This window comes from Papilio polytes, unplaced genomic scaffold (assembly GCF_000836215.1).
Source record: "Papilio polytes unplaced genomic scaffold, Ppol_1.0 DF823688.1, whole genome shotgun sequence".
NCBI lineage: Eukaryota > Metazoa > Arthropoda > Insecta > Lepidoptera > Papilionidae > Papilio > Papilio polytes.
Genome location: NW_013525516.1, coordinates 1443029 through 1467652, shown reverse-complemented (window position 1 = coordinate 1467652; position 24624 = coordinate 1443029). Strand labels below are relative to the sequence as shown.

The window sequence follows — 24624 nt, the reverse complement described above, 5'->3', positions numbered from 1 at the left end:
ATTCCGCGCTGTCAAAATGGCGTAACGGGTGGTCCAAATTTGCAGACGAAGTTTTCGGGCGACAGCTCGTAATAAATAGAAAATATGTATTTCCCTTAACGAATAAGCTTGTAAGAAATTTATCAGAGCAACACGTGCCAAGAGCAATATAAACTTGATACGTATTAAATACAATGAAGTCGGTTCGAGTTTCGCTGATTAGTCCCCGCCTCGGCGCTTTACGACTCTGTTCTTGTGAACAATCATTACAGATGAGTATATCTTCATGTAATATGTATTCTTATTCCTAATATTATATAATTTTCTTCATTTCTAGTAAGAACTTTGTCAAATCATACCAACATTATAAATACGAAAGTTTAGATGGAATATATTTTGTTTGTTACAGTTTGTAGCCTAAACAGGTGAACAGATTTCGATGAAATTTGATATAGGTGTAGAGGATAGTCTGGAAAAATATACAGACTACTCACTTCTTTTTTAAATACATGCAGACGGAGTCGGGGGCTACAACTAGTAATTTATACAGTATTTGTACGAAGCGAAAAAATAACTAATTTTTTGTTTTTTACTTAAGTTCAAATAATGAATGTAAAAGTGACAAAATTTTTAGGGAGAAGCCCTTAGAGTAATCCATTTAATTTCAAATCGGCATCTTGAGAAGGGCGCTATAATGGCAACATTTACGGTATAAGCACAAAGAGGCATAAAATCAAAGAATATGCGAATGTTGTAAAAATAGATTTCGTTTTCGACCTTTTAATCTATATTGATCTTTTTACACCTAATTAATAAATGCTTTTAAGTGTTAATGTTTTCTCATTTATTTGATAAGTAAACAATTTATAAATATCTTGTTATAAACTGATAAGTTAATTTAAATAATTGCGAAATTAGGAATTGATTAACCTTTATCTTAGCTTCCGTGATTTAGTATTAAAATAGATATCGTCGAGATTAATTGCCCACTTTAGTCGTATTAAGATTTCGTTCACTTTTATAGATATCAAGATTGATAAGTCAACGGAAGCGTGATACAAAATGTACAACTAATCGAATCCGATAAAGCCATTTCAAATACCTTTCATTAATATTCATTACGGAATCAAATTAACAAGAACTATACAATAATAAGCTGTACATAAACAGGGCGTCGTGCCAGGGACAAAGTAAATTAGCATCTATTCCATTTAAGCGAGGGTTTAATTTAAGCTAATTACATCCTCTTCTTGAAACTTTACAAACATTCTTGGCATTGTAGACGCCACGTGAAATATAAATGCAAGGCCGTTTTGTCTATATTAACTTAGTATACTAATACTTAGTTTCGTCCGATGTTGCAAATGTTACTTATCCAGGGACTTTGACAGTCTGTTTCAATTTGTCAACACATTTTTGTCAATATTTTAATAAGAAATAGATAGTTACTATCGGATACTATACACATACCAAAACAACCAAATTATTTGTAAATAACTAGCTGTTCTCATGCGACTGCATCCACATAAAATTATAAAAACTTTATTTTAGTGTTTACATTTGTCAAATTCTCAATTGCAAATGTCAAAATTTCCGTTATAATAATAACCTTGCTTCCATAATCTTGGCTGCTTGTAGTTTATGGCCCCTTTCCACATTAAGGTTATTTCCAATTTTTTATAACCCCGAAGTATAACAGCTTGAAAATATATAGCCTAAAGCGTGTCGTAAGTGTAGAGATTTTTTGTAGAAGTGTAGAGACGCCACGTGTGTGTTTACGCTTTATTATATTAGTATAGATGAGTGGACTGGACAATGAATGCCAATTAGAAATTCAAATGTAATATTGTAATAAAGAATTTCACTAATGTATAATTTGAGTTAGGGAAATCCGCAGATAAAACCCAACCGAGTACACCTCAACTTAACCCAGGACTAATTAACAAAGAGCCTCGATTACGGTCGGCAAACGGTTCATACAAATTATACGGAGTTTTAACGCTACATGGTTATATCCTTAACTACAGTTCATATTTTATTTGGGATTAGCTTCAAAAACGACATAAATATTACAAATAAATTTGCACTACTTTAAAAGTTACGGTTACTGTTAGTCAATTTAAAAAAATATGTTTATTGATTTACCTGTAATGTATAAAACTGTGTACCGCATTTTTTTTTTCAATTAAGATATATTATTTCTCGTGATGAATTTAAGAGAAATCAACACTATAAATCTCTTTCTAAGTATTAGTACCTAAAAACCGCCTTAAGTTAAAGCAAGTAAATATACACTGAGTTATTAGATTTCTTTTGCAATTCGAATTGAAAATAAGTGTAACAAGAAACTTGAGTTAAGCTCATTAAGAGCCGGAACATAACTAAGAGGTAACTTTCACTTTACTAATCCAAATTTAATTTTATGGAGATTACCATCGTGATGACATTTACATATTAAACGGCTCACCACGCTTTTCACTTAATGATGAATAAATTATTATCATTAAAATATAATCAGTTTGTTAAACAAAGAACAGATGAAAGATTACATAGATATTTTTAATTTTAGTTAGAAAAACCCTTAAATAAATTTACAAAAGCAGAATATAGATAAATCCTTTTAGCGTATACGCACATACTGCGTCACTTCGAACGTAAGATTGATATGAACTTCACATTGATAAGATCCACCAATAATCTAAAAAAGACTAATCGCAACACAAACGCTAAGCTTTTAATTCATACAGAATTAATGTTGAATATAAAATTATTAACAGAGAGGATTTTCCTTGAAATACAGCCAACAAAATCTTGTTTGCGACAACAGTGAATCAAATGTCACCACCGATAGACACCAAATCCATTCGCAACGCAAATTCTATTATGTGATAGTGGGAGAATACGCTCGGTGTTATACGTAATACAAATTGACAAATTGATGTTACCCTGAATAAGGATTGATTTACACATGCATACTAAGTACTAAGAATATATGGAAATGTACCATCCTTCGAACTCTTCACTTTGGTTTAGGCGGGATAGTGGTCGCGGAAGAAAGCAGAAGCGTTCCCGTGACCCAGCCACTGGCGAGCAGAAGGAACACCGCTGGGTTTTTAGTGGGTATTCCGGCCATCTTCCATCTCTCGGCCGGCGAGTCCCACATACCCCCCCTGGTAAACGGGGGGGATGCGTAAATGCATTTTCCCAGCGAGAAAAAAAAAAAAGGTCTATACATGATAAAAATAAAATTAAGAACTACTTCGCTAGAAAATGTCTAGTTCTAAGACAACATTTATCGTAATTTTAGCAAAATAAATTGCGAAATTATAAAGCTTAACGTTGAGAGTAGAATTTTTCTCAATTTTTGAGAATAGATATTTTCTTTACCTCTTCAATTGTGGAACGTATTTGATACGAAAATAGACAATTCCTGAAAATCTATTTCTTATTTGAGTATTTTTTGATAAAGTCGTAAAATAGTTTAGTCTTTCGTTTAAACAGTGTTTTTTTGGGGGTTTCAACAAACATTTACTTTTTAGCTTTCTTTAGTTTTTTTTTAACAGTTTATAGTGTGAAGCTATTATTTCAACTGATCGGAAGTTGTTTCTCAACCAGGGACATGGCATTTTTAACTCCATATTGATACGAGTACGAGCCTCGTATACTAAGCTGGATAGAACTTGGCTCAATTCCATGTATATTTTTCATTTCAGAAACACCGCCATACATTTTGATATCTGAATAGCGATAAGAAATCGCTTTGGTTGCGTTCACTCGCAGGATATTCACTAAGTCGAAGTAATTTTCTAACCATTCCCACATTTGAACTCTAATTTACATGTAACTTTAGGTTTTTTTATTAAATTACTTTAGGTATATTAAAGCAATTAAACAATTCTTAACTAATAAACACTCGTAGCTCTCAACGTTAGGGAAAAAATTTGGCGAGCAATCAACTTTTTCTAATTCGTCCGTGCCTCGGAGCTTAATTGCCGCCAAGAGTTTGCGACTTCTTACACTCAATAATCCTTCTCTGGTATTTTTCCGCATTTATCGTTAAAAATACTAGTTCTCTGTTAAAACTGCTGGTAAATTAGTAAACATGTTATGTTTTACTAAGATTTTTTCTTAGTAACTCAATGTACAAGTTATTTTTCTTCGTTCTTTAATAACTAACGCTATTAAAACTCACTGCTTTATTTATATTTTTATCGTTTTGTCTGACGGATTCTCGGAGACAAATATCTGCCTTCTTATTCTACTCGTAGACTAATCTTTCAAAGAGTGAACATTTGATTATTTTTGCCAAAAATTAAACTCACAAACTAAACCGATTTCTTTATACTTTCGTTATTATAAAGCTAAATTAACACTCATATATTTTTTATTATAACTAATAACGACAGAAAAGTAATGAGAAGTATATTTTTGCAACCGTAACTGGGGCGGATCGCTAGTTTATAATGGAACAATGAATCGTTCAGTCATCAAAAGGACATAAAAGCCAATAAATCTACCAATTCAAATGTTATCACTAATAACTGTACATCGGTAATGTTTTGGTAAGGAAGTGGAAACATTTAGGTTTACTGTATGATTAATTAGACATTGTCTGGCGCTGAGCTAACGAGACGGTCTATATGCGTTAATTACACGGTAATCCTAACATTAACAATGTAATACGATTCCACAAAGCTGGAGAACATCAAGAGACTTGCTTATGCAATCAATTACAGACATCACAATTATCTTGGCGATATCAAGTAGTGCATTGAACTCTTACATTGTAACAACTTGTGACACGATAAACTTAAATGAACAACATGTTTTCGCGCCTTTTCTATAATAGAAGATAGTTAAGCAGCAAATAACGAAGTGACCGACTATCTTACTAATCTTACTAATATTATAAATGTGAAGGTAGATGGATGAATATTTGTTACAGTGAGTAGTCTATACTGCTAAAGGGATCTTGATATAATTTGGTATAGATGTAAAGGATAGTCTAGTTGACCTCGTAGGTTATTTTGTTTTTTTTTTTATTCTTAACATTAGTTGCGGGCTAGTAGACAATAAATTAAGCAAATAAACTACTCACGACCAAAGAAACGAATGTTAAAAACTTCGCTTTATAAGCGTGCGGTTCCTCTTAAAATCTGTCAGACAATTTAAAGTAATTTTGAGCTACCGTCGACTTAAAATTCAAAACGCTGTTACTTTCAAATGTACATACACTACGTATTTACCAAAAAAATATAACGATATTTTTTCATAGTTCAATTTACTAAATTATTCAAGACAATATAAATTTACCCAGGATTAAACTGTGTAATAAGTTTGATGTAAATTTAAAAAATCTAAAGGCAACTCTACATTCACATGCATAAGGTCAAAGTCCTCAAGACATCCAGTCTAGCCAAATAATATTAATACACTAAAAAGTAGGCAAATATTTTAAAAGTACAAGTGGGTATTTGAAACAAAAGTTTGTCGACAACAGATCTTTAGTTTATATCTCGATGCCACGTCAAAGATGCAATTAGAGCATTTTAATGGACTAAAAGGTTATCGTCGTCTCTTTTCCTCATGATGAATATTAATAAACTCTTTTTATTGCGCCTTTTGAACGTCAATGTACTGCATTGAAATGAATCTCGAGTTATAAACTTCGAAATGAGTTCTTTTTAGTCACGGTACGGTTTTTAAATAAAATTGAGACGTAATGAATACCTGGAACTTACATGGATTATATTCAATTTAATTTCTACTAGTAAAAATGTAACCTCTAATTTTAACCTGAATTTTAGAAAAATGTATTATTACATTTTAAACAGTTTCTGAACTTATAAAACTAAACAAAGGGGATAAAGTTTTTTTATTAAAATGTACTTCCTTGCATTACAAAATAAACTTACATTTCAAACAGCATCCAAAGTTGGTTACATGATTGACTGATCTCATTTACCGTTAACTTATTAGGATAATTGCAAGGTACCCGATTGGAGGTAAGAGACGGGCCACGTGCGACACGGACGAGCACCAAACCTCTAACTGCGCGGGTAAGATGCGCAGATGCCCTTAACATACCCTCTCTATACTATGTATCAAACTCTTAAACAAAGGACTCGGAATCAATTACAGCCCACGGGCCAACTTTAAAAACGATTGTTTTTGTTAAAACGCGCTGGTAAAAACCAATCGACTTCACTTCGCCAACTATGCTTGTACCTCAACACTGCCATATGACGCGGCAAAAGAAGAAAAACGCGCAATATGCGCCAAAAAGAGACGGAGTTACACGGATTAGCAGGCTGCAGGAGGGAGACGGCTTCAGTCATTTTGTAAGCTGATAACCAGAGGCAGTGAACAGAGCGAGGGGAACCATATTCTCGCGCGACTCCGCATGAATGTAATGAATTAAGATTCAATTGTACAAGCTAGACTTTGTGCGTGCGTATGAATAGCGTTGATAGAAAGCTTCCGATATACATACTTAGTTGTAATCACACAAGTAAACATAAAAGCAAGCAAGTTACATGAGTCTTATATGAATTTCTTATTGGATTATTAATAGTACATAAAAATAAAGTAGTAAAAGTGGCTTAACAAAGTAAAAAAAAAGAAACTGAACAGTATCCAATGTTATATTACACAATGAACAGTAGAGGAAAACATTTCGTAAGATCAAAGCAGCGACAAGGTCCGAACGACCTTAAATCAAAGCGATAAGACAACACAAAAGAACCTAAAAAGATTGTATTCGCACTCTAAAACTACATTATCCTTATCGATTCAAGGATACATCCTTACACCGAAATACATGCGCTACAGTATAAAGAACTTGCTATGTATAAAACAAAGCACTGGTGGAATGCGGCCCAAAAGCGATCTACTTGTATGCGTATGGCATTGGGCTATTACTCGCTAAATAGAGGCACAAATTGAGTAGCGATCTTTACCTATACATCCATGGAAATGCAATCCATCATTGGATCGCCGCTTACTACGGCCGCGGCACGCACACGGCCGCCAGCGCGCACACTAGCGCACCGCACCTCCTCACGCCAAGGGAAAATCTTCACACACGACACAGATAAACATGTCAACTACTAGACATTGTTACCCTAAAGTAGTTTCACGTTATTCACACAAAAACACCATAACGCACAATTGATAACACAAACAACACATATAAACACAGAAACACACAATAAATTTCCAATATCACCCGCGTTCAAGTCACGAACACACAGTTTCGATAAAAAATACGCGTAGATATGGTAGAGTCGATTCGGCAACTGTTCTCCCCGCCCTGTTCCAGAGGCGAATGGTGCCGCCATATTGAATCTCACGCTACGAGCGACCTAACCTACATCTAGCGGTCAAATATCGTACTAAAGTGAAACCAACAATATATTTTACGTATTTTTACATTTTCCAGTAATATTATCAAAGTAAAAAATAATTTTATGATTTACACGAATCTCAAGTATTTTTATATCCTATTTTTATGTACTTTTTAGTTTCAATAAAGAATTTACGAAGTTACTTCGACGCTAATTTTTGATACTTCGTTGTTATGTCACTTGCGTACACTAGAGTGCGCTGTTTTATAGAAAACAAAAAGCAGTCGCAAGCGTTATTTACTCATTTATTTTATGTACGTTTTTGTGCAGATTCTCTCACAGTGCGAGCTTTGTTCACGTTTTATTTAATTAACGCGGTATTCCTCTCATTAAAACCTTAAGTCAGTAGACAAAGCTCAACGAACAATTGTAGTTTTAGGCACTTTACAAGTTAGATTAATTTGTTACTTTCGAAGGTCTTATTATTTTAAGTACATCTATTTATTTTACTTATGAAATATTTTGTATTTCATTATGAGCGTTATAATTTGTTTCTATTATCCTCAATATTAAAAGCCAATTTGTAAATTATTTTTTGCGATCGCACGGACGTTTTTATTATTTTTAGATTTTCTGTTAAATTCTTAGTCTATAGCTTAAAAAGTAAAACGCTCTTGGCTCTTTTATGTACGTGTACTTAGATATTTTATCGGATCATTACTGAATACTGATATTTAAACATGTAACAACGTATTAATTGATAAGGCAACATTTTGAGATCAGTCAGATAATCAGCGGCGTTTACGAAGCCCGTTTAAGATTTGTTTCAATATTCGAACATCATGTTAATGATAACTAGCTTAGATCATTGCCTGGCGCCGCCTATAGTGTGTTGTTAGATGAATTAACAACATTTTTAAGCTAAACATTACTTGGCTCTTTTCTCCTATAAAAATATGTACACTGTCTCCTATTTCACAAATGTATTCACTAGACAGTTTTGCTAAACTAATTGATAGACGTAATAATAACTAATTATTTAGAGTGATAGGAATGTTTGTTACGAATAAAGGACATTTTTGTTAGCTGGGGCAATCGATGAAGTAAGCAATGAGGCAAGAACAATAGAGAACAATGCATATTTGTTATTATAGACAATAAACAAATAATAGCCACTTTCCTAAGTCATGTTAAGCTGGTCGTTAACTACCTTTATTTACAACTTAAATTGGATCCTAATCGTCTTGAGAGGATATTTATTATGTCAAAAAATGCGTAAAAATAAGCTTTTGAGTGTTTATTGATTAAGTTTAATGTAACTACTTTCAATTGTAGATTTTCTAAACTTTTTCATACTTCATTGTTGAAAGTAACTTTTAATGCTGAATGTTGAAATGATTAAATAAATTCTACAAAAGAAGTTAATGGTTTCAGACAACATTGTACAGAGATCTTTCGTACAAGAATGATTGATGAAAAAAGTTGTAGGAGTGAGTAAGTATTTAAATGGCTTTTATTTGTTTAATAACCTTGTTGAAATAAATCAAGTTATTTTAACTAATTAATTGACAATTTTTGAGTATTGTTTTTAACGTTCAATTGTTTAAAAAACGTTTAAAATAAATCCTATCCTCGTCGCCAATGTAATGTAGGGATGTGAATGAAACGTCGGTTGGTACTGGACTAATTTATTATTCATATTACTGACGGTACATTATATTGGCATACCCACATACACCACAATATACAAAAATAGACTAGTTTTATTTAAAACTGTTTCTGAAACTGAATGTACGATTTTATTAAAAGAATAAACTGCGAAAATCATAATAAAATTCAAAGTCACTTAAGAATATTGCATTAAATATGAAAAAAATACATAAATGCGTTATAATTGCGGTTTTATTGTAATTTATCCGTGTTGCAAATTGAATGGAAGTTGGCAGCTGTCCCGGTTCGCGAAAGAGAACTGGAGTGCCTACTCACACTATGACAATGAAAACTGACGCTAGATATTTAAAAACATTTAGTTATTATAAGTGCGCTAATAGTTCTCAAACATAGCGTCTATTCATGTTCTTTATAATTGTAGAATTATTTCATCACACGATTCTAAATACAAGCCAATAGGAAATCAAATAAAAAACGAAAATAAAACCCAATTTTATTCCATGTTAGTTTTGTTAGAACAAAGTCCACTCTAGGTATATTAAAATTGGCTAGGTCTCTTTCACACAGTATGTTATACGCGACATAAACTTCGAGAATACATATGATGTAAGCTTAACAGTGATATTCCTTGCCTTGTATTAAAAATTGTCGTCGCTATTATTTCAAAGAAAATGACAAAGACAATGTTTCTGTTCGGTATAGATTATATGGGTTTGCCACATTTGGTGGCGAACATATAGTTTGAATTTCGAAGCCTTGGTTAATGCGGGTAATCGGACGCATTTTTATTTTCCCACTCTAGTGGGTAGTTTTGAATCTCTCACCCGCGCGGGGCTTGCGGAGAGGTGTGCGGGTGAAAGAGTCGTATGAACGCAGCTCAGTCAATCGGTTGGCTAAAAAGTACGAGTTCAAAGATAATCAGAAGTGGCGGTTTTTATCAATTTAGTTACGGAAGGGGTCGCGTTGTATTTTCGCGTTTGGAACAATAACAGTGCATATGGATGCATCTGCAAGCAGCATCGCTGGCGCCTATAGCCTGGACAGAACTAGGCTTGACAGAGACCAGGCACCTGCAGGGGGTGAATGGGGCATCAAGCGGGTGAGTACCACTTTATCCATCACCATCCCCTTGTTTGCAATATTATGCCGTTCGGTGTATGAGTTTTAGGTGTTTAAGTGTCGCGCGACCGCGGGTGTTCGATGCCAGTGTTTCGACAGTACAAATAAACTACACCTTCGATTGTTTTTCGTCGGTTGATGTAATGTAATCTCAGTATGAACGTGAATTATTATTAAAACTTACAAACAATAGGCCTATCACGCTATTGTCTGAGGGAGATTGTTGTACCAAACAATATAAATGGCATAAACATGTGCCTTACGCCACCAAAGTAGACAAATTACTTTTGTTTACTAGTACAAGATTTAGGTTCTGTAGAACAAATATTCACATTATGTTAAAGAGTAGATATTAACTTGTCTGGTACCTTCCGAGACCTAGAGTAGATCATCAGGTGAACCCTAAGATTTTCGATAGCTTTTTTAGTTTCTGTACTTCTCCTTACACTAATCTGTCCTAACATCCAATTACTTGACTGACATCGTCGCATAGCATGGTAAGAGATTAGTAATAAGTTTGTATGTATCCGAGTAGCAATATTTAACGCTGTAGAATCCAATTAAAAATACACAGAACTTCTAAATAAGATTAACAATGATTGGTTAACGCCAAGCCTAAGAGAGACCTTTAGTGTAGTTTTATACGAGATTTTTCTTTTTTCTACACGACGGTTACTCGAATAAAAGTAAATGCTCAAGGATTTTTTTAGAATTTCGGTTTAGCAGCAGTTTTAATAAAGATAAATAAAATAAATAATTTTTTTCCCTCAAAAGTGAATTTAACATTCGCCCGATTTACTTTGACTCTGTAACTATTCCACGCAAGCTATGTGTTATAGTTCAACAATTTACTCTATTATTTTGTAAGCGGCTTTAATAAAAAACGTTGACGCGTTTGTTTGTCAAAATGGCTGGCTAACGTTTCAATGTGCTACACTTTGTAAAACGAGCTGTCAATCAAAAAGCACACGAAGTTACCCTAGTCAAAAATGGTGTTTTTCACCGATTTTGTCAAAACCGAATAAAGTGAGGACGGTTATACCTCAAGGGTCGTCACCACGTCCGTGGTTCAGGGGTTTGAGCACTTGACTTGTAATCCTCAGGTCCTGGGTTTGAAACCCGACATGTACCAATGTGATTTTTGATTTGTTATTACTTTGTGTATATTTGGAATTAAAAAAGCTATTAAAACACTTATATATGTTCCGCGTAATTTGATTTATTGGACCGCATGCTTCGCTTCATACTGTTAATATTATCAACAGCTGATTTGCATGGTGTGCTCCGAAGACACGAACTAACGGACCCCGTATTGGAATAACGCTATCTAACGTTAACAGTTTTACATTAAATAGTGATTGAATTCATAAAATAACTAACTACTTTGTTTAATGGTTTTAAGCATTTTTATCAATATGTAAAAATGAGGTTAATAATGTATAATAAGAGTAGATGTATAAAGTAAATAATAACCTGTATAATAAGAGTAAAATCAACTACATTGTAACTAAGCGCAGCTTTTTAAAACTATATATTCGTTATGTTATATTGTTACCGAAACGTATAATGTAAACTCCATATAACGTTACTCGATGTAACGTCGCCGACACTTTATTTAACTTAGAAAGTGTGATGTTTTAATCATTAAGTTTAAATAAGGATGGGAAAATTACATATCCTTTGTCACTCCATACAACGACCACTCCATATAACGTCGAAAATTATCAGTCTTGAGCGACTTTATCCAGAATTTACAAACGATAAAACTTTTATAAGTAAGTATAATTTTGTAATTTTTATAAGAATATTTCAGCATGATGATACATTTACTACTTATAATAGACATAATTATATATGTAATACACTAATAAGGGTATCTATCAAAGTTTTACCAAACACTAACTTATTCCAACTGTACCGAATGAAAAAACCAGCTTCGCAAAATTAAGGAAACAAGTTGTAAAGTAAATGCGCCAAGTGACTTTCTAATACGGCTGTTATACAAACACGGAAGGTAACTCTTTTCACATATAACGCTGACAAATCAAATATAATTACCGGCCGACTGTTTATTACTTTTAAATACAATAAAATTGGCCATTTATGTAAACGCCTGTATTGATAATAATAACTTAAAAATAAGTACTTATTTATGTTTTACTGTTCTTCCTTTTTTATTTAATTTTTTAGCTGGTTACTTTTTTATTATAAGGTGGCAAAAGTGCAAACGACATCAATTCCATGAAATAGAAAAAACGATCATTGCTTATAGATGTTTTATAATTTGTTTTAAAAGTCTAAATTGTAATTTGGACCCGGAAACTAGAGAATTAATACTTCCGTTTTTCAGCTTATTTACTTTAAAAGTAATACATTCGGTAAAATATTACAGCTCTCTGTTCTCATTAGTTCGTACACTCTGTAAAATTAAATGTGTTTTTAAAAGATAACGGCAGAACATTACAGGCTTCGACGCTCGCTTTTATTACAGAGTTTAGACACGTTGTGTAAGACTATATAATGAGTCTTACTCAAATTATAGTACTTTGCTGATCGTGCGCACGCAATATGTTTAATAATTTGAAACATTCGTTATACTAGTTACTTGAACTAATGCAAATGAACTAATATTAACCAACACTAAATAGATATACAGACTAAGCATAGCTCTTTTGCGAAATTATACCAGCTTTTCTATGCTAGGTGATATAATTATATATTGATCAATTAATTACCTTTAAATTAACACTAGCTGATGCTCGCTACTTCGCCTGCGTAAAATTAAAAAACCCGATAACGTATAAATAACAGGTATACAATAAGTACTTATCGACGGATAAAATAATTTATTGTTTTAAAATTTAACTCTCGCAGACTTTGCCAAAGTTCACTTAATTTTATTAAACTCACAGCAACCTGACAGTTGAGTTGTACATTTAAAAATTATTAAAAGCAACATTTTGCTAAGTTAAAGTAAATCAGCAATTTAGTAAAAAAAAACTTTCATCTTAGCTTAGTCATTTAAGCCATAAGTAAATGGGTATAGGATACCTCAACACAAAACGTTCCAGACTGTTCTTATTATCCAGTATTCCAGTTCTTATGGAGGGAAAAATAAAGCAGAGGAGCTTGTGGCGCTGCATTCCAAGCCATGCAGACGATGCATCAAAATATGCCTTACGATACCCATTCCGGACAATCTCAACTCGAGTCTTGCCTTGCCTTGCTTACTTCAGTTCGAAAGTAGACACACGAGAGTTCGGACGTGTCTTACGTCGTGACGCACCGTCTTCGCGAAACGGTAGCGATTCAAAATAACCTGTCTAATCTTGTTAACTTTGATATTAGGAAGTGTGATTGTGTTTTAATCGAAAATTTTATTTGAAATTGTTCTGGATTTGTGTTTGATCATTTGGAAATAAACTCCATAAGGACTTGGATTTTTTTAAAGTAAGTAAATATATGTTCCTATTGCTTTAGCAATAATTTTGTATACAATATACTATTGTACTATTTGTGTCTATCAACAGTTAAAGTTAATTTTTTTAATTAATTTCAAAGCTTAACCTTATCTAGAGTCATAGAAAACGCTACTTGCATATAGATTGACTCTTATTCAATCGAAACTTTCTTTAAAATTGTACAAAAAAACTTTTTACCATGCATACCGTTAAATATGTAAAATTTACATACGAATGTCTGTCTATCTATTTGTTAGTCAATCACGTCCGCATATAAACATCGCGTTTAAAACACGCCTTTTAAATCTACATATGTATGAAAGCTAGTATCGGTTACTATAGTTTGTTTCAATAACGAAGGATTCGTGCAAACTACATATACAGAAACGGTTTCGTTGTGCGGGAAATCGTTTATTTTCCGATTACCAATTAGTGATGTTCTAATCTGTATCGATATCGATATTTCTCTTCATATCGTGAGGATTTATGTAAATATGTATCGAAGTATTTTCTCTCGCATTCCCTGTGTGGATTTGCATGGACATTAAAGATGTTTACAGAACGATTTCTCGCGGCAGTTTCTGATCGGCCTACATGTGGTTTGTGCAAGTGTGGAAATTTAATTGGAAAATTATATAGACTTTTATTGTACCGAGCAAATCGCAGCTTGTAGTTAAACGGTCTTAACTTATATGGATTTTCGATTATCTTTAGGTGAGTTTATTATTATTTCATAATTTAATACATCCGCGGTAACCTGGATTATTATATTGTTTATATAAGTACTGTCTAAAAATCAAGAAAATGGTATCAAAGATCTTTAAATCGCGGTGAAAATCACGCAAAATTGAAACGATCAATTCTATTGAAATTTATCAAATTAAAACTGTTTTGAAATTACAAAATCTTTTTTTAATTCTGTTCTGTTCGATGGAATATCTATTTTGAAGAATCGCCGGATATGTTAATATGAAATTAAATCTATCCACATTAGGATGACACCCCGGATGAAGCAGGTCAATGACCATAGACTATAAACAACGCAGTTTTCTGTTTCAGCATGCGTGCATTTTGTCCTTTGGAGATATATAAATAGATTTTAGTCTTCTTTTCCAAGGAAACTTTTTTAAACGAATGGTAATTTATGCCAATCACTATTTCACTCTGATTATTGTATTTTCTACACTTATTAAGAGGAAAAATTTACATTTTTGCATGTAACGAATACACCCAAAAACTACGGCATCGTTATCAAAAATTCTTTTGTCAGCTACATGATCACTGACTAACATCTTTTATTAGATTTTATTGATTTCGCGCGGACGAATTCGCAAGCAAAAGTTAGCAATCTACCATATAAAATATATCTTAAATTTACGATACAAAGATCAGCGGTCTAACATACGTAAAACCTCTTTTTCGTTCTGCCACAGCGATGTTTAAAATAAAAAGATTTGCAAAAAAAGCAAAGATCAAAGAAGCGAAAGCAGCGTACATTAGTTTCCTCTGATTTAAAATAAGATAAAGATCTAAACAAAATAAAACAATGTAAAAGTCAACACTCGCATAACACGTGTGTGGGTTATGTTAGGTAACCCGTGAATTTCCTTCAGCGAAGTCAAAACAAAACACTTCATCTCAGTTTTTATAAAGAGAATGATAGAGACAACTATATTTTACGAATGGCCAGTAAAAACTCACGTTAATTTGTTAGGCTGTGGTGAAATTATATAACGTGTTTGGATGCGTTCATTTAAATCGATCGACGAATTGATTTCTCGATTAACTTCTGGTATTTTGTAATTTTGTATAATTAACTTACGTTATCAGTGTAATTTGCTTATACGCAAATTATTATGCTTTTGTTAATTAGTATTACGTTTATAAACTTTATAATTTCATGCTTTAAAAAAATTGTACTCTTAAATTTAATAATTTTGGTAACAAAGACCATCGTTAAAGTTTTTAATTTTAATTAATTTGTATTTTAATTATGAATTTAATATGTTTAAGTACCCTGAAGTAAAAGTCGAATAAACATAAACTTTTTAATAATAATTAAAAAGTAAGATACGCATATAAAAAAGGTAAAAACATTTAAATCTACTAATGTTATAAAATTAAAGCAAACCACGGCTTATACTTTCTATGTTAAGAAGCTGACGGCCGATAGCTGCAGAAAGTGGTTTCCAATTAAGTTATGCGGAACGTACGCGCCAGCATTAGCCGATTTATCAGGCTAATTACATACTATACTATGTTATGTTTAATACACAATACTGTTAGAAACATCCATTGTTATATCTTTTACTGTTCGTATTTATATTAGTTAGAGACAATTTTTGTAAAGAATTAGACATCATCGTTAATTTGTATTCTCAAACTAACTAATCGTCTAAAATATGCGATCAATATTCGTATGCTTAGTGTTACTTCTTAGTAATATAGTAATATTATACATGCGAAAGTTTAGATGGATGGATGGATCGATGTTTGTTAGAGTTTATAGCCTAAACGGCTGAACGGACCTCAATGAAATTTGGCACAGATGTAAAGTACAATCTGGAGGAACACAGGCTACTTATTTTTTAATACCACGCGGACGGAGGCGCGGGCGAAAGCAAGTCAATTATAATATTGTAAATCGATATGTTATTGTGATTTTTACGGCCTCGTTACTCTAAGTTGTGTTAAATACTGATGAATTAAATTTGACTGTATTTTCAATACTAAAGTTTGCATGTATCACGTGAGATATGACAATAAAATTGACTATTGTAACACATTATAAAGATCGATAAAAGTCAATGTTAAATCTCTGAATTTCGTAAACTACGTGCGAAATATTTGAAAACATTATCAGTAAATACAATATACAATCTGAGCTATGAACGGTAATTCAAATCGTGACAAACATATCCGTACAAATACTATAAAGCCAAGTGGAAGCATTTGACGCCTTTTACAAGCTTATTCACAACCCATTGTGTCATAAAAGACTTCTATGTCGAATAACCATAGATTTACAAAGCCATTTCCTTGACTTTTTATGATCGCGTAGGGAACTGCTTTGTAGATAAACTAAGTGTTACATAACTCTGTACTTATTGTGTAAAAAAGGATAATAAGAAACGTGTGTTTGGCTGACTGTTGACTTATAGTTATTTTATATTTTCTCGTATACATTGTAACATGACCTCGCTTTAAAATAACTGAAAATCGAGACAAGCATTTTAGCACGAAAGTGTTAACAAATTCTCGACTCTGAAGCTGTCAATAGGACATTTTTAACAATAACGGTATGACTTTAGGAGGTTATTATGATCGTACTAAAATTAGATAGCTTGTGTGCATTAGATGTTTGTGTGCAGCCATAAAGAGTTGCAAAAATAATTCAAATACTTAATACAGTTTCAAATATTAAAAGCTTGTTTATTAACATTAAAAAATAAATATGTTTCGTATTCTTAACCTTCACGCAAAATCAGTTCAACCAATTCTTTTCTTAGCATCTAACGTTCAAAATATTTGCAGTAAAAACGAAACCAGGGCAATGCGCGCACGCACTAACGATGATCGGGCGTTTCGTAAGTCCGCTACAATCCTCACCGCAGTTAACACACAGAATTACCGCGTCTTACGTAAATACAGACTTCATTTCGTTTGTTACATACGCATACCTGTAGCCCGACAGGAGGTACAATCCCAGAAATCCGCGGTGTACCACTTTAGGAACAATTGCCGTATTTATTGTAACTAGACAAACTCCGCCTCTTCCTACAAATAACTAATTAGATAACAATTAGTGGCACAATCGAATGGGTAATAATAAAAAAGTAGCCGTGTATCACAAACCGACTTTTTTCTTACTGGTTCATTTATAACCCGCGTTGTAGTGGTTTTTGTTTCGCGTCTCTTTTAAAAAATTTTAAACGATTGTCGATTTTAAGATAACACCGCCAGTATCCCCGACTGTACATAGACGCTATAATTAAGGTGTCTTTTTGAAACACCGCAAACCACAATAGAGGAGCTTAATTAAAGAGATCAGAACGAAAAGTTTGTACAAAGCGTGTGTTTGTAGCAGTGTAAAATCACCTCAACGGCAAAGTATTTACAATTCCTCTAGTATTGTGGATGTCTATACATGTCGATGATCACCTCGAAGTCCTTCTACACAAGGTTTTGCTCGTCAAAAAAACAATACTACACGTTGACAGTAATCATATCAAGAATCATACACACAAAGTTAAAGTAGTAAGTAATTTGTACGTCATAAGATACATGTTACGGTTTAAAATATTAGCAAGCAACTTTACATTGTAGAGAATTATAGAACGTGCTAATCCAGCAACGATGTTATTTGCATGCGAAAATAAGGTGTTATAACAAGCTTTACCGCTTAGCAAGTTTTTACACTCGGGTATAATTTTACGTTTAAAATTTTAAAGGTTTAAGCCACATATGTGTTTAATTAAAGAATGTTATGTAAAATGCATTGAGTCATTTTATTTTTTTCGTTACGCTCTGTTGCATTTTAGTGCAATAATTACTATGACTGTAATAAAATATTTTTTTAATCGAGGAAAAATGTAGACCATCGTAATGTAAACGAAAGGCCTCTTGATTTTTTTGACCTTTAAAAATAAAATAATTCCTTCCTCTATATTTTAATAGCTATTTCTCGTAACTTCCTCCGCGTGGAATTAATAAATGTAGCCTATGTTACTTACTAATATCGTAACTTTTTAAAAGTGTAAAAATTTAAAAAATCAGCCGTGTAAATTTTGAGTTATAAATACAAATATACAAATATTACCTCTTGATAACATTAGTTATAGATAGGCAAAGATTAAAGATCGAAATCGAAAAAGATTAATTTTAAACAATAGTTCTATAAACCTTGGTATCTAGACACTAAAGGAAACGGATGCAAGACAACGCTGACCCTAATCCACCATAACCAGAGTCTGTGTCATGAACCGGCTTTACTGTGCCGCATTTACGATGCTAATACCAACATTATGGTGAAAACACTGCTATTGGACCTTGTTATATGTCCATTTTCCTACGTATACAGTATGTTTGATATGTTTATAAGACAGAACTATAAATAATCTTATTAAATAACTAATGCTCGCGACTTCGTCCGCGTGGAATTAAATAATAATAGAAAATATAGCCTATGGTACTCACTGATAACGTAGCTTTTTAACTGCGAAAGAATTTTTAAAATCGGCCCAGTAGTTTTTGAGTTATTTCGATACAAAAATACAGTCTTTCCACTTAATAATATTAGTAAAGATAGATAGACTTAGCTATTATATATACAGAAACATATGATAGATATAAATTTAAAATTATTATTTCATTTTAAATTACCACTATTAAGTAATACCTATCAATTTAATCAAAATTAATGAAATGTTTAGTAAAAACCAAAATCAGACATGATTGTTACGGCGGAACCATTTAATGTAACTTAAAATAATTTAAAAAGAAATTCAGTTTAACAGCAAATTACCTAGCACATTTTTCGCGTTCTTACATAAACTTTTCAAGAGAGCGTGTTAACGTTAAGAACATCCAGCATTTAAGTTAAAATGTCTCGCTAAATGAAGTGTCGGCTTGCTGCCTTCCACTTCATTACTCACCTCGGAGTTAATTAACGTAAGCACTTTATAACTGTGCAGGTCACAACGACAGTACGAACAAACATCTCATAAGATTACATTTGAGTTCTGCCAAAATATTTACATAAACATGCTGTGATTTCAGTTTATGTATAAACTGGCTATTCCCGTACGGCTTTATCCGCATGAAATTATAAAAACTTGTCAAATTTTTATTTGCAAATATCAAAATTACCGTTATCATTATCTTGCTTCCTTAATGTTGGCAGCTTCCCCAGCTCCAGCTCCCTTTCCCACATAAAGGTTTTTTTACAATGTATATACCTCTTAAGTTTAATAGCGTGAAAATCTATAGCCTAAAGCGTGTCCTAAATGTAAGGCTTTATATTTAAGAAAGGATTATTCAAAATTATGTTGTGATTGCTGACATCCTACGCCACGAAGTAGTGTGTGTTTACGCTTTATTACATTGATATAGATAAGTATAGATGTGGTTTCACTTTCTCAAAAATACCCGAAGCATTCCTAATAATTAGAAAAATACAAGAAAAACATTTAGACATCAGGCAATAGACATCCCAAGCTTGTAATCCCCCACTTACACTTACTCTTGGTAAAAAATATTTACAGTAAGACAGCATAATATTATTTTAATTGTCAAGAGATTGGGTCTTGTAATTTCCTGTTTTATAACAAAAGCTCTCAATTATGTCATCCGCAGGTTGAAGTTCAAGATCAGTCTCACGTGTGAATGAACTAAAGAGTAAGCCGTGCGAAACTGCGATGTAAAGAGATGACTTCAGCGATAATGAAAACAATATCAAGGCCAGGGGTCTTTTGTTTATAACTGCCGCCCGCGGCGAATTTGTTTGATGTTCGTTTAGAAAGTGAGAGACTATAAAACTTCCTAAATCAGCATAACTGGCGTTGGCGTTACTTTTTTAATGTCATAAATTAACGGGAATTTGCTATGGTTTTAGTGATAGACAAGATGTTTTTATCAAAAAATTAATTGTAATTACTGTAAGTGCAACAAATAAATCATACAACAGTCAATCCTTTTTAAGTCATAATTTGGATTATTCTCTTACAATATTTATTTAAATAAGTAATTTTGTCTTTGTAAAGGTATATACGACTTGAAACACCAACCTTTTTGAATCTCTTAGACACAAAATAATAAAACCAATTTGAAACCACAATACATTAGTGTTGATAACGTAATATAATATTGTGTAATATTTTATTTAACCAATTGTAAACTAAAAAACAAGACTACGAAATACGAACAATGAACCTGCAAAACGCTTCCGAGATACACTGCTGTTAGTGAACGAGAAAGCGGAAAAGTTGGCATTTTCTGCGCGTCACAGAATACGATTTCTGGACGTGATGCTATTAAAATAGGGTGACCATACTAGAACAAGTTTTAGGTCAATTATTTTTTTAGTTGCTGAAACAATTTTAACTATCCCAACAATAATCTAAAGCTGAACGTAGATGATTCATGAGCTTAATGAAATAAGTAAACTTTTAGCATCTTTTTTTATTTGAATTAAAGTTAAATTTAATTTTATAGGAAATTTACCTAAAGGGAACCTCAGACGTTATTTTGATAGGACCTTTCATTTTTACATGAGTTTTGACATTTTTAAGTGCAGTTATACTTATTACAGTTCATTTATCCTTAAATATTAAATTTCAATTATGGTAACTGCAGTTTTATGAAGATCGTATTCAATATTGTAAAACCAGTGCGGTAAAGAGCGATCGTGTATACAATAGGATCTAATTACGTGACAACAGAGCTGCGGCGATGGCGATCGCAAGTGCCGATGTCAATAGCCTCTCAGAAGCTATCGAGGTAAAGAGGACGTTTGATTGTTTGTGTTGTACGACGGAAGAACCAATTGCTAAACTGTCTAATAGATTTGTAACTGTCCGTTTCCACTGTCGAAACAAGTCAGAGTGGCTTTAGCATCAAACGTATTGTGATGTATTTTAGATTAAATCGTAGATGGCTTTTGATGGAGTCTTAACGAAGGCTTAATAATAATAATAAACTATTTGTATGTGACAAATGCAAAGTGACATGGAAATAGAATTGACAGGAAGGAGTAGTATAAATTATCTAAAACCATTTAAAGATACGGAAACAAGAAAGGAAATCCACTTGAAAAACGTCGTTTGAAAACTAATCATTTTATACATACAAACACGTAACCGCAATACGATTAAATATATGCATTCTAATTTAAACTATAACTCAATGGTATAAGGTTCAATTGGTTTCAAATTCTGATTGCTAACTTTACGTATTCAATACTTGTAAGCCACGTAATAATAAGCTATGTAACAATTTCTATAAGTATGATAATTGTTTGTACGCAACAAAAAGCTTAATTGTCAATCGTTTAACGCATTCATTTCAATTTAAAGTTATGGATAGTATATATAACGATCAAGGTGAAATGCAATAGTAATTACTGCATTGAATTCTTAATTTCTTATGGTTTTATTCTATGTATAGTAATTATATTATTTGTAAGACTAGCTGTTCCCTTGCGACTTCATCCGCATAAATTTATGAAAATATCATTTTGTTGTTTACATTTGTCAAATTATCAATTGCAAATGTCAAAATGACAAAGATGACAACTTGCTTCCTTGATGTTGGCAGCAACTTATGGTCTCTTTCCCACTTTAGGGTTTTTATCCAAAATATTTATCCCCTAATTTTAAAGGCGTGAAAATATATAGCATAAAGCGTGACGTAAGTGTAGGTAAAAAAAGAATTATTTAAAAATATGCTGTTATTGCTGACATCTTAGGCAACAAAGAAGTGTTTGTTTACGCTTTATTATAATAGTATAGATATATTACTAAACTTTAAACTCAAAGTGAATTACAAACATCAAAAAGAATTCATCTAAAAATCCACCAAAAGAGCCAAGAATTAGTGTTCAAATTAGTTCAAACTGACCTCATAGAATTACAAGGAAACGTGTATGGAAAAGACATACAAAACAAATTCCTTTTAAACTAGAAGAAAATACAATCAATAGTCTACTTGACTAGGCAAGGTCTGATAGTGGTTTGTAAATAAAAGATTTTAAGTATGGTACAAACTACCTTCTATCTAGGGTTACCACCCCTTCGGAGTTGGTAGAGACCGTGGTGTGAAACCAGTCCATCTGTCCAGAACAATTGTCATTAAGTGATTAACTTTCAGTTACTTGTAAGTTAAGTGGTTTAAGCTATTGACAAGTCTTTTCAACGACAGTCGGTAGTTTTTTCCTTCTCTGCACTGTTCGGATATGCGTTTTTGACAGCCCTACGTGTAGCGGGTAGCGGCAATACGTGACCGCAATGAATATAGAGTAGCTACATGCAGCGTTTTACGCGCAACAGCGTTGCAGCACGTTGAATAGTAAACAGTCTGTGGAATATGGATTACATTTCCTTAGACACTTTGAAGACTTAAAAAAAAGTTCGTGCTTATACACCTTAGTACAGTAATCTATACTTCATATTATAAAGAGGAAAGATTTGTATTTTTGTATGTATTGAAATAACTCAAAAACTACTGAACCGATTTTTTTTTATTTCTAACCGAAATTATTTCACCATTAAAAAGCTAAGTTATCAGTGAGTTACATAGCATCTTTTAATTCTTTTTAATTTCACGCAGGCGAAGTCGCGAGCAACAGCTAGTCATAATTAAATATAGCGACGATTACTATTAAAAAAGATAAGATTACGTAGAACAAAATAACAATTTAATTCAAATGGTTGTGTTCAAGTGTTTAGACGGCTTATAGTTTACTCATCCTTTCAGACTTTAATCCCGCTAGAGACGCTAGTTCTGATCATATTAACTGAACAGTCTGACTGTGAGAGGGTTTAATATGCGCTTTATCAACCTAAGATTGTTAAAATAAATTAGTCATCTATCATAATAGTTTTGCAGTGTAGTCGCACGATCCCAGAATAAATATTAACACAGAGGTGACCTAATACGACCTGTGTAATGCAAATTATACAAAAATTATCATTGCATTTTATATCCAACTGAGAGATATTATTGTTTTATAAGTTTTGATTCTGTCTGTGCATTTTGTCATTGGATTTACTTGTTTATATTTTATACACTCCTGAATGAACTGATTATTTTTTTGCTAGTTCATGCACAAAGTAAGTTGTTTTTGTTTACTCTTCTGGAATTTTGGTTTGAATTGTTTAATGATTATTATTAACACGTGTTTAATAATGTGACCGGTGTATTGTGGCATCCACGCTGACGTCACTCGCCGCTGTGACCTTGACTCGTCACGCTTCGAAGGTCACATCACAGGCATCGTTATTTTTTGTCCGCCATATTTTTTTCGGCCGTTTATTGTGTGGATGATTTCCTTAATCTCGTATTTTGTAAAACGGTCGGAAGGGATGCAAGAAACTGCATTTTTGTTGTTTGTTTTCCGTATGCAGTATTTGAAAAGACGGATGAATTTAGTGTCCGTTAAGTTGTTAGGAATTAGGAATATTGTATTGAAATGTCGAAATAGACAGGTTTGCGTAAGTAGATAAATATGGCAAACAATTGGTGATTGACTACTATTTCTAAGTTAACAGGACAATGACAAATAGTTTTCATACATTGGTCAACAAACCTTTAATAATTATTTCATAATAAGTTCAGAATGTATATTATGACTTCGAATGCTCTATCATGTGTCATCCACTCCTTCGAATATATTTTCCTTTTCATAATGTAATACCTATACCCGTTGAATGTTTCCACTACCTAAATACCTATACCAAACATGTTATTTCATTCTTTTCATAGAGAGTGAGCAGGACGAATATTGTCGTCATTAATTTATTTTGTTCTTGTCATCTATAAAAATTGTCTGCTTATTATAAGATCTTAGATAGATTGTATTTCATTTATAAATGTTTTATTTGAATATATAAATATTAAAATTACTTAGTTTTAGTATTTTTATATTTCTCACATGAAACATTAGTGTGATTTTATGTAAACTTGATTATCTTTTTATTATTCGGAATAAAGATTCAGAAAAACAAACGCCATTAAATTTAAATAATGTAAAACCTTTAATTGACGTATCAGTAATTTTCCACAGAGTATACTTTAATATAATAATTATATTAGTGTAAGTGAGCAGGGGTGTCTTGAGCCGAAACAGCCAAAGAAAACAACCAATGTGGCAAAAAACAGTCGTTTATTGGTTATTATACCAATGAGAATGGTCTGCGCGCGGACCCCGGGTTGGGAACCACACGCAGATACAAAAAGTGTTCAAATACTGGGTAACCGTCACAGAACAGCAAGCGGCTACCTGCTGAATTAGGCCGTCACTAACCGCAAGCGACCTTTTTTTTTTTTTTTTT

General features: G+C 32.6%; 2 protein-coding genes across 2 annotated transcripts in view; one reads left to right on the top strand and one right to left on the bottom strand.

Annotated features, from left to right (window-relative positions):
* LOC106104350 overlaps positions 1–7292 on the bottom strand; it is a gene marked incomplete at its 3' end in the record, with an annotated part of 164065 nt that extends 156773 nt beyond the window's left edge. Inside the window, exon 1 of the mRNA XM_013284383.1 lies at positions 6939–7292. The remainder of the gene's footprint in view (positions 1–6938) is intronic.
* A 6050-nt stretch (positions 7293–13342) lies between these two features.
* The window catches only part of LOC106104390 (estradiol 17-beta-dehydrogenase 2), a 40744-nt gene continuing 29462 nt past the window's right edge, over positions 13343–24624 (top strand). The window contains exon 1 of the mRNA XM_013284430.1: positions 13343–13565. The gene's annotated coding sequence lies outside the window, so the exon portion shown is untranslated. The remainder of the gene's footprint in view (positions 13566–24624) is intronic.